At 37.7% G+C, this 14,652-nt stretch overlaps 1 long non-coding RNA gene across 1 annotated transcript; it reads right to left on the bottom strand.

Moving 5' to 3' along the window:
* Positions 1-1,284: 1,284 nt before the first annotated feature.
* Positions 1,285-11,373, bottom strand: LOC104510721. The gene is made up of 4 exons (XR_727905.1): positions 11,249-11,373; positions 7,437-7,503; positions 3,669-3,774; positions 1,285-1,870 (listed from the first exon to the last, which is right to left on the bottom strand). It is a non-coding gene; the product is annotated as an uncharacterized LOC104510721 (long non-coding RNA).
* Between the last annotated feature and the right edge of the window lie 3,279 nt (positions 11,374-14,652).

The following is a 14,652-nucleotide window of genomic DNA, read 5'->3' on the forward strand; positions in this document are numbered from 1 at the left end:
AACATACAACCAAAAAAAAAACCAAAACCAAAAAACCCTCCCAGAAGTGTCAGTCTTAATTAGCAAAACAAAGCAATGTTTTATTATCCTCTTCTTTTTCATATGGACAATGAATGCAAAAGAACACAGAAACAAACAGGTAAGTTTAGAAGGAAATCCCAATTGGATACTGAACATAGTACTTCATTTTATTATTTCCATAAAAAGCTGGGAAGTGGAGGTGCCCTTAAAGTTTTAGTCACTTTCGGTATCTCTGAAAGATTACTAAAATGAATGTGACCAGTTTACATATGTATATTTTAAACATTCATTATAGATACAAAACTGAATACAGCACTAGCTTAAAACAACATAAACCTCACTGGTTTAAATGTTAGTAATAAAAAGGCAGAATCCAAATACAAAAAGAAAAACTGGAGGAAAGCATTTTTTTTTTTTTTTCCTCAAAGGTGCAACCAGCCACCAACGTATTTTTGCACTGAGATTCCAGTTGTACAAAGGACTGAGAGAGGTGTTCTCCTAGTTAAGGAGAACCATAAGGTACTTAAGGAAACCACACATGCATGAACGGTAGACAGTACCCCTTGGAGAGATGATACTTACAAGAAAGCAATGGTACCTTAAATGAACACTGGGAGAGGTGCAACACACATTTTCTACTTTCAGAGCTTTTTAAAAGCAAGATTTCTTTTTTTCCCTTCATGGATCATTTCCAAAAGTACTTTACTTTTACATTAGTTTATTTTTTAGGGAACGGCTAAGTATTTATTCTAAACAAGCACTGTAAGATAGCTATATGAATTTTTTTTTCTGAGAAGCCCTCAGGGTGGATGTTGTATTTATACTGAACTCCAGACTTCGTAAACAGAGCCAGTGTTATAACACAGAAAATATATTTCCAATACTCTGTTTCAGAAACAAAGGTGCACCTACGAGGATCCAACTGCATAAGCAAGGACTAAAGATGTAAGGCTGTCCATCCCTGCTAACATGGACAAACACTTTTAATGGGATCATGCATACGAGTAACAACTTTCAGGCTCAAGCCCAAACCAGTCAATAATAATTCATGTGAGGAAAGTTAGGATGAGACAAGCAATTCAATGCCTTTACCTCCAAAATTAACATCTAATAGTAACTATACCCTTAAGAGCCAATTAACAAAAAATATCTAAGTAGCTCTAAGATTAAACAAAATTTAGAGAATATGCTGTTACAAAATATATTTTGACGTAATTCCTAAGAAGCAGTTCAAACAGTCATTTATGCAGTTATTTACAAGGGACTCAAAGTGGAGTATCACTTTTGATCAAACCAGTATATTGGTTTGAATTTGATTAAGTCTTGGGGAATACAAGTTTGTGGCAACAAGGAACTTCAGGGTTCAGTAAACTTAATGTTCTACACAATCATTAGAGGAATCCAAATTATATAAAATCTGTCCGAACTGGTTAATCTGAATCATTTTAATGCATTTCAGTGTACTCAATGTTCATATCAACAGGTCCGTGGTAGATACACCGTGAAACAAATTCCCACTTAAATCTTTTCAGATTACAACAAGCACAGATTAACCGAGTCTGACTGCACCTAATCTATACTAACAGCTGGTTTGTTCTTACTTCAGTACTATCTTTTTAATAAGCACATATACAAATGTGCTGAAACAAAAGGCAGCAATTATAAATATTTACTAGAATGACCAGAACTGGCATTTGAGCTCAAACCATCCTGTCATTCGTTTTTGAAGCCGTATCTTCACTAATTTGTCTTCCCGTTTTAGTAGTCTTCTATCCTATTAACTCCGAGGGTTACAGATCATCTGGAAGTTTCACACTGGTACAGGAAAGGAATGTCTGTTCGATGCAGTCTGGAGATAAAGAAAGAGTTGCACTTCAGTTTGTTGCCGTGATTGACTAGGAGTAGTGTTGTTAAACCCAGAAGCAGCAAAGCAGCAGCCTTCCTCTCGCCCCACCACGTCAGGACGGGAGGAAAAAGAAGCAAAAACTTCCTGCTATTTGATTATCATTTCAAAACGGTACAGGTAATATTTGTTATTTATTAAAACAAATACTCACTCTAGAGGAGGTTACCTGTCTGTGCAAGAACAAGAAAATTTAAGTGTGACAGTTTCTTTTAATAACTTAAAAGATGCTTAAAAAAAAAAAAAATTAGGTGTCCATCTCTCTAACCACTCCACAGAATTTAAACAGCTCACACATCCCAGTGACGCTTATAGGTGAAGGAAAAATTCAAAGCCACTGAACTTGGATAGAACTCATTAACTTCAGTTAATGCTGAATGAAATAGTCAATTAAAAGCAGAATTTTAACTGCAAGAGAGCAAAGAATACCAGACCACATCATCCCACACTCTCATTGTTCTCTGCAAGCTACAGTTTCCAAATACCAATTAGTCCTAACAATTACTTTTGAAACAGTATTTTTAAACTTTATTGTACTGAAAGCTAACAGATATTTTCAGTCTTATCTCTACAAATTTCAGTATTCTGAAGAGGTTACCACGCTACTAAGAGAATAAGCAATATGTAACTCGTAAAAAGGAAATGCTGCCATGTAGATGCCAGTTTAAGTTGGTTACTAAAAGGCAATATACGTCTTAGTTACTTAGCTTTAACTTACTGCATAATTCTGACAAAATGGCACAGTAAAAAGAAATGTTACAGTTATGTTAACAGATTTCTTCCATGATCACGAACTATATAGTATAGCTCAGATATTTATCATTAGCTGGTTTTAAATGTATATCACTGTCTTATAAAAAGTTTTTTTCTAGGCAAATACTGTCTTTTTTTTTTTTTCAGGCTTCAATAGATCCTGCGACCAATCTTAGAAACAAGTTATGAAAACCCTGCTTTATTACTGCAAAACATAGTTTCTCAGTTAAGTTAAAATACAGTATTTAAGTATTTTAAATAAACTGCAGAGTAATGAAAATGCTACCATACTTATTTCTAGGCTTAAATTTATGTGGTCATGCAGTTTAAGTAAAAAAAGTTGAACACAAACTGAGATCCCTGGTTTAAGTTACACAGCAAAGTCCAATAGATCCACCTAAGGGATAAAAAAATATTAAAAAAAGAGCAATTATGTGCCAGACTGATTATTCAGCTACCTGAAGGATACATAAAGCACATTGGTGTATACACAATAATCATACTCGTACATGACTGTCTTAATCCAGTCATGTAAAGAGAGACAATACTCATCCATTGTTTGCATGTTCAGACCCATGTCAATCGGAGTTAATATGCAGGCAGATTAGTGCTCCCTAACTTGCTGACAACAGGTTGCCTACTAAAGCCAGTTTTCCCAACACAAAGGACAGTATCCTGACAGGCAGCAGAAACCATTTCTTGCTTAGGAAAAACAACAGGCTCCCCTTCCCTTTTGTTATGAAACGTTAGTTCCAGGGAGGACTGGAGGCAACAAGGATGCAATATTTACTTTCAAATTTCATGAGTTCAAGAGATATCAATTTCCAAGTCCATGTAGAATATATGCAACATTCATGACAGATGTTCAAAAAAAAGCAACTTCTGTTTGTGACAGAAGTTTATTGATTTTTTAATATATGTATTTAATTCTTCTCAGTTTTCCTGGGAGATAAATAAAATCTCAATATCAGTATCAATAAAAATTGCTTACCTTCAGTACAAGAAAAAAAATCTTGTTCTGTGAGCCGCTGCCATGCTTTCAGACATATTTCTGACTTTAAGATAATTAACAAAGCCTCGAAAGAACAGGAGGAGTCCTGAAAGTGTAGAAAACACACAGAATGAAGTATATCAACCTCCGTACACGCTACCCCATGTTCTTCTTACTAAAATTTTAAAAAAATATCTAGATTATACAAAATCAAGTGAGGTCTTTATTCATCATCCACAAATTCAACAGGCAAGCCTTCTGCTTTTATCTTGAAATACAAGGATACAGCCTCGTGGAATGCTTTTCAGAAATTTTACACTCATTCTGGGTTCAAGTATCATCTGCTAAAAAGACGACATGAAAAAAACCCTTAAAAACAAGGAAAAAAAGCATGCTGCACATTCTTTTCAAGTAGAGTTCTTAGCATGTTTTACTAGCGTGTTAGAAGAATACCCAAACCACAGAGCCTACCTTCAGAAATGTGTAAGATAAATATATTGCAAGTCAAAAGATGAAGAAGAAAAAAAAAGTCAGTACAGATTGCTCTAGCAACAAGGCAGTAATAGATTATAGTAGATTATGTATTCAGATTTAACTACCCAGGAAAATGCACCTGTCCAACAGGAGGAGGAACAACAGTCGATTCAAGGTAAATTCCTCAACATGTGTTACGATTACATTTTTTTTTTGGTCAATTCCTTATTTCAAATTATATTTAAATATTTAAATTTAACTGCATTTGAAAGAGTATTTTGGCTCTGGTAAGAGGAACAAGACACAGAATAGTCACACCAAAGTTACAGTTGCACTAATATCATACCATCAACATCATTTTACAAATTCAGAGATTCACTGGACATCTTAACAAACAAACCCAGAAAAACACATAATTGCATACTGGACACAGCTCTTTGGTCCATTTTCCTCCACTAAGTGAACTTCACAGATTAATCCTTTCATTAGTAGGATCTGAGAAGGCAATCTGCCCGAAGTGTTGCAGGGTCGAAATCAGAGTTCCACATCTAGTGGAGAGAAACACAAGCCTAGAGAGCAATTCTCATTTAATGAGCACACGGGTACCCTGAAGATATATGCTTATGTGTATACCTACACATATACATTAAGATTCCAAAGGTTCAAATGAAAAATATAAACTGAAGCTGAGTAAGTTCAGCAAAGGATCTTATTCTTTTCATCGTGCATCGTAATAAACGCTCCGTATAGTTACACTGACATTCTGTGAGGTGATGCACTTTTTCTTCCTGCCCTCCAGGCTGAGACTCTGATTTTTTTTTTTCCCTATGCTCATTTCTTCTCTAAATGCTTTTTACTTGTAAATTTTTATTTTATTTACTTTCTTTTTGCTTTTTTAGAAACCAAAGCCTCATTTGGAGACACACACACACAAATCCCAAACATAGAGAATGCTCTGCTAACCACTGGAACTTTGACCTAAGCCAGTCATGTTTCTGTGATTAAGGTGAATTCTGCACAGAGAAGCAAGCACCAAGATCTGGACCAAGACTCTACTACAAAAGCTGCTACCCAGACGTTACCAGTGATAGTCCCACATTCATCTGAAAAGCAGCTGAAAGAGCAAAAGGTGGGCAGGCAGCTCTTAAGGTGCCTGCAAGAATATTTTCTACATTACACACATTGGAAAAACAGTCCAAGTTCAACCCATATTTTATATTTCTCTCTTTAAGGAAGGAAAGCAAAAAAGACCAAAAACCAAAACCCAACCACACTTTCCACTGTGTTCCTCAAAAAGAAACACTGACTAAAATTTAAATTTAAAAATTAGAATTTTCTCTCTCTTCAATCTGTTCGCTGTACATGACAGCTCCTGGGAATTAAACCTCTTCACTTTTCTGTGAAGAGCAAGCAGATTTTTCCAGACGCTGAAAGATGGGAAGGGAGCAGAAACAGGTGAACACCAAAACAGAGGAGAAGATAGCAACAGATTGCTTAAGTATGTCAAAGGACTATGCAAAAGAAAGAATCCAACTCAGTTCCTTCACTTCTGAAGCGACATGGGATATGCTACTTCACGTGCTCTTAATTGGGAAAGTTATCCGAAACAGTGAAATGAGGATCTGGTTGGCAGAGCTCCAGTGACTTGATAATATTTCTCCATGTGCTGCTAAGTAGCCCTGTTGGGTTAAATCCTTCTATGGTGTTGTAGCAATCTGGGTATATCCACTTTATCAGCTCAAAACCACTGTTGACATATTTCATACAAAACATCCGTAAGACAAGGGAACGTTCACTGCTGAATTCATAACGCACGCCTCACAGTGCCTGTTATTCCAAGCCCTGTTATAAACTTGGCAAGTTAAAGGAAAAAACCCAATAAAACCTTCAAACAGTTAAGTCTGAAAATAAGGCTTTCCTAGATTTGTGACCTAACTTCGGAACAAGCGCTGCAAAAGACTAGTAAAAAGAAGTACAAATACGCATCTCTTGCCATAGCTTTCCCCCCGTCCACGGTAGGGCAAAACACTCGGGGGAAGAATGCACTATTTTCATCCACATGAAAAAAGTGCCAAACCTCAATCTTGGGCACCACAAGGGTTGGTTTTAATTAAAGATTTATCTGGAGATGTTTGTACCTGTAAAGAGACGTTTCACTTCCTCTTTAAACGCAATCACCTCAGAGAGTAGGAAAGCATTCAAGGGGCTGACCAATGCTGTGAGGTGTTACTAAGCCACCAAGTGCACAACAGTAGAGCAAGCTGACTACTAAGAAGTCCGATGAATGCCCTCAACTTTACTAAAAGGCAGACAGAGAATTTTTTAGTTAACACTGTTTAAGATTTCTGGCATTTCTCATGAGATAAACAGTGAGTCAAACAGTCAGGATGACAGTCCTGGGTTTTTGGTGGGTTTTTTTTTTTAATTTACTCAACATTTCATTCTAACACTTGCTGTTAGCCACTTAACTCGACTGACTCAAAGGGAAGAGTGCCACCTACTGAACCAGCAACAGTTTACTGTGCTTCCAGAGCTAGAAAATAAAACGGATAGCAGCGCTCACTTCTGTCAAAGAAAATCATTCCCGATTCCACGTTCAAATTTCAAAATCCACAGTAGGAAAAAAAGGAATAGCGGTTGGTTTGGTATATTCTAATTAAAAACAGTCAGAAGGGCAGGATTTGACGCGTCGAAGACTTTGAACGTGGGCAGACAGACATTTTAAGAGAAAGCTGCCTTCATGGGAGCACTGTGATCAGAAAGCATGAAGCCATTCTCTTGTCTGACTGAGGAACTACTGATGCAGCATGCATTTTGAAGGACTTGAAAAGGACATTTCATGACCTACGTACAAGACAGCAGACCCCACCTCCCTAGGACCAGTCACATTCCTTAAAATTTAATACTTGACATACAGGTTTCTAGATGTAAGTACTAGATACCACTCACTTTCCACTATGCCCTCCACCAAAAGCCAAAGTTTCATGACAGTTCTGCACCCCTGCATCAGTAGAAGCAGCTTAAAAAGCAGAAATTACAAGTCTCAGGTATGTACATAATTACATAAGTAGAACAAGATTTTTTGAGCTGAAGGTCATTTGAATAGCCTGTATTTCACACAATAACACCACTATGGCAACCAATAACCCCGTGAATACTATGGAAATAAAAACAACACACAGCAGCTAAAGAAAACCACGTAACTAAACATGTTACAGAACTCAGCTTACAATGACATGCTTCATCTTTAAGTACTTCCACATCAAAACAGAAATGTTTTGAATTGTTACTTACCAAGTACGAGAAATATCCACCAAAGCCAGTACTGTCCATTGAAATACCCAGTAAAGTAATCTGAAAACTGAAATTCATACACAAGGCTTAGCTGCAATAACACGGATGACTAAGACACATTTGATGCAGTATGCAAATATAGAGAGCACAGAGAAAAAGCAAATTTAAATAAAAATAATATATTCAACCAAAATGCAAAACTGGTATTAAGCTGCACTTTAGCACAGAAATAACACTTCCAGTGTCAGATGGTCTGTGGCAAAGTTATTTTAAAACTTCTAAAAATATATATGTGTGTGTGTGTATAAAAAAAAAAATATATTAAAAACCCACGTTGTATTACTTGCCAGAATGATCTGACATTTTCTATTATAATGAATCACCACTTGTCGATTTTCCTTCACACCACCCCCCCATGCCTGCCATCCCAAACACATTACAGCAGCCTGCTGCTTTAGATATTAACACCAAAAGCCACATTAGTTTAATCTTATCAGACAGGGATGTTCTGCTGACCCCTCAAAAGAAGAGCTTTTGACCTTCTGTATACCCCCTACTGTTAATCGCTGCCAAGAATACCAGCCCCATAAAGACCCCCAACTCATTAAAGTCTTTTCACTTCCAAACCAGCATTCAGTTCCCAGCAGTGAGCTGAACGCAACTAAATGAACCTTGAAGTGGCATTTCAACTGTTCCTGTTAGTGACCATGGTAGACAGTTTTGTCCTCCCTGTGATGTGGGAGGCAGCTGGAGGGCAGGGTGCGATGGCACTGGAGACAGGTATCTGTGCCTTTACCAGGCTCCAGACTGCATGCTTCACTGATAAAAAGGCTAAGCAAGGGTCTCCACAACTCACGTAAGAAGTAGGAATGGGGAGATGTGTGAAAAGTTGCCAGAAGGAATAAAAATCACCTACTTAGTAGCTCTGCACACTTTTCATACACTTCCTGTCCTACTATCACACAGTCTGTTTGCTGCATCCTGCCACAATGCTTCCCACTTGCCACTTCCAAGACATTTCAGTAGCACCAACCGAAAAAAAATCACATCATTCAAGCATGTAATTCAGATTACTCTAGAAAACAGCAATAATTAAAATTTAACACACACACACACAAAAAAAAAAAAAAAAAAAAAGAAGAAAGGCCACATATGCAACCAGATAAAAATCCAAGATATTCCAATAACTCCAGATATAGTAGTTGGGTTTTTTCCTTCAAGTGATTGTGCACTGAGATCCACATGTGTTCTCCAGAACAAAGCCAGATCATGTAAATTATTTAAAGGTTTAATACTTTACTGTATTCATTTCTATGGACAATCCAAGAAAAAAAAAAAAAGAAATACAGAAAAAGAATTGCTAGGTTGAAGTGAAGAATTGGTACTTACATTATTCTTGTAAAAATACTGGCATTTCTATGATTCAGCAGAGTAACCATTTCATATTTTGACACTTGATTAAAATATCAAATGAATACACAATTCCCAGGAAGTTTACAACATTATTAATCTCATCTCACTTGACAGTCACTATTTTCAACTCTCTAAACATATATACCGATACATTTTTATTAAAGTTACAATTCTACTTACTTGGAAAGAAGGCTTACTAAAACCAGCAATCAAATACTGGCCTACGAGCACTACTTTCCCCCTTCCTTTAGGTACAAGCAGCCATGGCTGAAGAACTTCCCCAACAGCAAAACGGTTATTTTGTTCTTTCCCCTCCCAGTAAAAACTGACACAGAGCAAGCATATGTGAACTCGGGACTGTTTAGACGCTATAAAGTTTGGTACTACTGACCCCGAGTGAGAAAAGGCAGCACAGGCCTTCACAGGAGCTCCAAACAAGGGAACAGAACAATTCTGTGCACACACGCGTGCTTGTGCATCACCATTAAAACAGAACTGCCGGCATACACCTTACGAGCATTCTGCTGCTGTCTCTAGAAAGGGAGAGAGACAACACAAGAAGGTGGTAACCTTCACTATGAAAAAAACCCAACCCTGAGGTCATGGAATTGGTCGACTCTAATATTTTAGAGTTAGTAACAGATTATATAAAAAGATTCAAATATAGCCTAGAACACGGTAATTCTTCAAGGTTGTTTGGCATATGTTAATTTTTGTGTTTGTTATGAGCATATTTTCAAGCAGACAGGAATAATAAAACTGACACAATGTGCAAGTTCTGTCTCCTATTTAATATGCCTGAAGGGAAGCTGAAAATACCCCCCGTGAATGCATAGTTCAAAAATTCATGTCTACTCACTCCCTTAAAATAAGAGGACAGGGGCTATTATGGGGCTGTGATATGGATGTGTGCTGAAAACAGTGTTGGTAACGGGGGTGTATTAGCTACTGCTGAGCAGTACTTACACACAGTCAAGGCCTTTTCTGCTTCTCAACCCACTCAAGTAGGCTGTGGATGCATGAGAATTTGGGAGAGGATACAGCCAGGAGAGCTGATCTCAACTGACCAAAGGGATATTCCATACCATACGACATCACGCTCAGCATGTAAAGCTGAGGGAAGAAGGAAGGGGGGGAAGACATTGAGAGTGATGGCACTCATCTTCCCAAGTAAAAGTTACATGTGATGGAGCTCTGCTTTCCTGGAGATGGCTGAACACCTGCCGGCCAGTGGGAAGTGGTGAATGAATTCCTTGTTTGGCTTTCTTAGCGTGAGTGGCTTTTGCTTTCCCCATTAAACTGTCTTCATCTCAACCCACGAGTTTTCTCACTTTTACCATTCTGGTTCTCTCCCCCATCCTACAGGGGAGGGAGTGAGTGAGTGGCTGTGTGAGGCCCAGTTGCTGGCTGGAGTTAAAACACACCACCAACAGAATCATATCTGTTCCAGGAGCATTCCCCTGCACTGGGGAAGAAGAAAAAAACCCGAATCCAACAAAAAAACCCAAACCACAAACAAAACCACACTCAGCTCTAAGAAGGATGCAGGACATGTCCAGGAGGGACTATACAATCTCTTCTGTCTGCAATCCTTGTATCATTGTGCTATGCCAAATCAAGTTAAGTTACTAGTGCACACACAGAAAAAGAAAAAAAATTTAATTCAGTCATCTCTTCTGCCCTGCCAACTCTAAGTTATCAAAGATCTCTTTCTTCGTTAGGCAGGGTGAGATTTTAGATGTTTTGTCTCACAGACATGTAGAATGTAAGTTCAGAAAGAATCATTACGTTTCATCTAGATCCACTTAGTCAGCTAAGCAACTTCCATTTGACTAACACACCTTTCTGAAAAGTATCTAGTCTATCTAGTCTTGCACTGAAAATACCAAGAAATTGAGCATCTAAGACGGTAAAAATGTGACTAACTTCATATTCAATTTTGACTTGATTCAGTATGCATCTTAAAAAGAATAAAAGAATCAGACACAAGGAAGAAGTATTATCTGATTTTCTTCCCTCCCCCGACAGGCTGAGCCATTTATAAATCTTTCATATAGGACACCACAACGCCAGTGACATTTTAGGTACTTGCTTCATTTCTGTATGCTTTTAAATACTTGTGCAAAGAATGAGTCATTCTGCATTTAGTTTAGTGGAAAGTTGAATGCAAAATGCTATGTCAGATAAAAATAGACTAAGCTTCATCATTAGTAAGCATATATGAATATATAGCAAGTAATTTCGCTACTCAAGTGGAAGTTAGAGGAAATTCTAGGCAATTAGTTAGGCACTAGAATTTAAGATACTGACTTTTAATTCCATTCTTATATATCCTTCAATAAATTCTTATAATTTGGTTCTACAAACAGAGTCCGTACAGTGGGAATCAAGAAACATACCCGTACAATGAGAATCCATTTGATCAGGGAGAGACCAAATCCACAGATTGCACCATACCTTCCAGCTATGGTATTTGTTATACAGAAGGATAAACAAAATCCAATCCAGTTGAAAATAAATGCCACTATAAAATAAAAGAAACAGTAGCTTCTGTTAATCTGTATAGCTAAACAAACAGACTTAACATTAATTTCACTTTTAAACTAATAAGGACATGCTTACACAGTCAGTAATTCCCTTCCGGTAATTCAAGCTTTCAGAGATTGACTTTGAACCCAGACATTCCCCATGGTATAGTCACTTAATAACAAAGCAAATGGTAAACAGGCTGAAACCTACTACTTTAAACAAGAGAAAATTCCAACATAAAAGGAAGTATTACACTGCTACGGAAATCTAACCAGATGACACTAGACATAAAGGGTAAATGCAAACAAAGGACTACAATATACAAGACTTGGATTAAAACAAAACAAAACAAAAACCCCAACCAAAACACCTTGGTACACTTTTATAACCAAAAATATAGTTCTATGCACACATACGTGCATGTATCAAGGCTGCATATTCAGCTTTATCCAGTTTGGATCAAACAGAGTAAAAAGTATCCGCTCTTGCTCTAGAAACACAGTACAGACACGAAAATAAGTTGAGAAGGTGATGTTTCAGAGGTTACGCTCTTCTCTTCTAGATCTATATGCAAGCATGAGATGTAAGAAGCCTTGGAACCTTTCTATAGAAGCTTAAGAAACCAAAAGGACACTGAGCAGAACTACCACTGTTACTTCAATTAACCCTTTCACACAACCCCCAGTAGTTTCACCGTTCAAAGTTTCCTATCTGCACATGTACTTGGCAACGAACATCATCTGACTTGACTTCAGCTTGCATGGATTAGGCCCAAGTGTGGGAATTCCCAACTGGGTGATGTCCTAGCTTTGGGAGTAAGTGAGGGCAACTAAAAAGAAAACCACCAAACAGAAGAGCTGGGGGAGCTGGCAGAAGACGACAAATCAGGAGTTCTGGAGTGGACAAGATGGTGGAAAACTGAAAAAATTAGGGAAGCCCAGAGTAAACACACACCAAAAAAAAAAAAAAAAAAAAAAAAAAAAATCACTGAATAGGCAAGAAGGAATGGAAAGCGAAGCAGATGGGAACAAAACCTCCACACACAAATCCTTAATGTATCAAATCCCCAAACTTGAGGAAAAAAAACATAACCCACATAAAATTCAGACATTGATTCACCACAGAAGTCTATCTTTCAGTAAGAGTTTGAAGACTTATTGCAAAACATTAGGAACAGAAAATCAGTCAACAGTTTTCTTAAATAAAGCCAATTTGGGAGGTTTATCTATAAACATCCACGTTTTTTTGTCATTTAAAACCTTGTTACAATCCCTCCAACAATCCACATGAAGATGCAATGATTTGCCCACAAATGTAAATTTAGCCTGTGAAACTGCCGTGGGATTCCATGAACCGTAAAGAAACTGAAGTTCCAAGGGAAGCTTTCAAAGATTCAACATCAACACAGTTATTTTGTACAAGGGAGAGAACATCTAGACTCAGAGATGCAGGTGACAGATGGTGGCAATGAAAAAGCTTACTTTCATGCTAATCACTATTCTCACAAAACAAAAAAAACCCCACAACACCACTTTGAATAAATGCTGATCAAAATTCGTATATGCAGAGAAGAAAACAAAAAGAGCATTTCTATTACTTAAGCAAGCTCTCTAAACAAATCCACTATACTTTTAAGAGTAACAGATTCCAGAAGTCAGCTTTTCAACCTGTCCCTGGTCCTGTCTCAGCATCACAGCTTGCTGTTCTCTCCCTTTCTCCCCTCTGCTCAAGCTACAAAGGGTGACTTCCACTGTGGCTCCAAAAATAGGCACGCTAAGAAGGACTGAAGATAGATATGTTTCTAATGGACTATGCAGACTAGAGAAATTTCCAGAATACATACAGTTTTAATAGGTATATATAAAAATCCTTGATTTTTTTTTTTAATAACACCTGAACTAATATCAAGGTGAATGATAAATATTAAGAGATTTCCCAATCATACATATTAGGAAGTGAGGGGAAAAATTAGTTCTTATAATCATAGTTGAACACGGTGACAATTTCACCTCCTTTCAGTTTGATATAAACAAGTATTCAAAATAGAATCTACAGTCCCTGGACGACTGTTAAATATCCACAGAATACTAAGTTATTTGCCCAGCTCCCGAAAGAAAAGGCATCAGCACGTTCCACTGTTGTTCACAGTAGCTTTTCTCCTTTAACCAGTGTGCTGTTCCATCAAGTCATATAAGCAGACAATGCAAGCAGGAAAGAAAAGGACACGGAAGTTGTAAATTATGCAAGTCCACACATCCCAATAAACTATATACAGAAGAAAAAGCTCACTATTTAAGTTCCTATCTGTAACCATCAGCTAGAAAAATACTGCTGTGGGGGCTTAATCAAAATTCCCTGTCTTCAGCGATATGAGGAACGTATTACACTTTTGTAAAACCTAGGCAACTTATTAGGGAGATTCTCCCAACACTGCGTTGGTGTTGCATCATTTGAACAAACTTAAGACGGACAACAGTAACGTTTACATTTTTTCAATGTGCCCCATAGTTTCTCCCACCTCTGTAGTATCCTATTTGTACTCCTAAATCATCTTCCTTGTCTCATCCTGATTACAAAATACATCATTTCCTTTCAGAAATGCATCTCCAGCTTCTGAGGAGACTGCAACAAATGAGACTTTGATCCATATTCCAGCTGTGTTTCTCTACACCAAGATTAGCCTCATCTGCCTATCTGTGTCTTTTTTCCATGATGACTTCCCTCTATATCCTCTGCCAGTCATGCAAGTTGTCAGAGCTCCATGGCCTACATACACTGCATCTGGTAAGAGTTACTAACATTATTTTCTGTAGAATTTCTGCTTCACCTAATTACTGCAATAAAAGTTGTCCATAATTTTCATCCCTGTATTGCCACAGAGAAGCCACAGCACAAATTTCCCCACCAAGCTGAGAGAAAACAGAATGGTGAGGGAGAGACTAGTAAAAGGAAGAATTATTTTCTCTGGATGTATTCTACTTCCTTCTTTATCTACTAAATAAGAGGCAACTAAGCCACTGTAGGAGCTTTTTGCTGCAACAAAAGCAATCCTCCGCTATTTGCCTGTGTCCACTCACTTGGTGAAAGGTAAATGGCACTGCTCAGCTGTTAGAGATGACCTCGTCCTTCAGAGTGCTTCAGCTTCCCCTGACTTTCTCAGAGAGACAGTGTTCCTGGTCTGACACTCAATACACACTATCACAAAGAAGAAAGCCATTCCTAAAAATGTCATATAAAGTATAACAAGCTGCTGGAGGAGGGGAGGGGGATATGT

The sequence above is a fragment of the Eurypyga helias genome, unplaced genomic scaffold, assembly GCF_000690775.1.
Source record: "Eurypyga helias isolate BGI_N326 unplaced genomic scaffold, ASM69077v1 scaffold9166, whole genome shotgun sequence".
NCBI classification, from domain to species: domain Eukaryota; kingdom Metazoa; phylum Chordata; class Aves; order Eurypygiformes; family Eurypygidae; genus Eurypyga; species Eurypyga helias.